The sequence below is a fragment of the Carlito syrichta genome, unplaced genomic scaffold (assembly GCF_000164805.1).
Source record: "Carlito syrichta isolate Samal-C Ts95f unplaced genomic scaffold, Tarsius_syrichta-2.0.1 Scaffold247176, whole genome shotgun sequence".
In the NCBI taxonomy this organism is placed as follows: Eukaryota; Metazoa; Chordata; class Mammalia; order Primates; family Tarsiidae; genus Carlito; species Carlito syrichta.
The window spans coordinates 3,473-4,401 of NW_007191272.1; the positions used below are offsets into that span (position 1 = coordinate 3,473).

General features: G+C 44.6%; 1 long non-coding RNA gene across 1 annotated transcript in view; it reads left to right on the forward strand.

The window, feature by feature from the left end:
- LOC103253708 overlaps positions 1–630 on the forward strand; it is a 3,534-nt gene extending 2,904 nt beyond the window's left edge. Inside the window, exon 2 of the long non-coding RNA XR_503899.1 lies at positions 259–630. This is a non-coding gene — a long non-coding RNA (uncharacterized LOC103253708). The remainder of the gene's footprint in view (positions 1–258) is intronic.
- Positions 631–929: the final 299 nt, after the last annotated feature.

Consider the following 929-nt stretch of genomic DNA (forward strand, 5'->3'; position numbering starts at 1 on the left):
TCAAGTACAATGGCATGACGCTGAGGCCCAGCTAGAAGACACTTGTGTAATCCAACATGGGAGAAATGATGATGGTCCCTTTGGTACGATCTAGTTTGTTGCTGGAGGACTTGTCATACCGGAGGCCATCATGTGGAGCAGGAGGATATGCTACTGCATCATTTGTCCCATGTTATCCTTAAACTTTAATCCTCATCAGCGTTCCTGGCCATTTTGGCATCCCTGGCTGATCACCACATCACACGTTTTGTCTTTCAGGGGGAAAATCTGCTGAGAAGGACTGCATGGCATGCACCGTCGTAAAGGAGTGCAGGACCTCGTTCGGTTGTCATGACCAATGGTTTAACAGTCAGCGAGAGTCATTATTCACCAGGTGTTCTTGGTGGGTGAGGCAAAATGGACCTTCAGCAATGCATGTAGTTCTTCTCTCAACGCATGCTTGAGAAAGGAGAAAACAGTGCCTTGAGTTTCTCTTGGCATGCTCTTCTAGGAGCCCCATGTTTCATATTCAAATGGAGTGGGAATACACTTTTGTCCTGCTCTAAGGAAAGAGAGATTCATGCTTCTTTAAAAATAATCAGTATATCTGTGATTTACGATATGAATGGCCATGTCCTCTGCTGGGAGCCTTCTGGAAACTTAGAGAGGTTTGAATGGTGGCACAGAGGAAACAGAATACACTGGATTCCTGCCATGCGGGGGCAAACAACTCAAAAATTACTGCCCTACATTTTTCATATCGCTACGTTTCTTCACAACTGAAAATATGAGAACACACGGGTGAAATCCCTTGCAAAATGCCCCATAACTAAGCTTTGCTACGGAAATCCATCTCTGAGAAGGAGGAACTCTTTATCACCTGAGATAGTAAGTGAGGCATATCCAAACTGTATGATAAGTATCCTGTTTGGAAGTGACTCCATTCATGA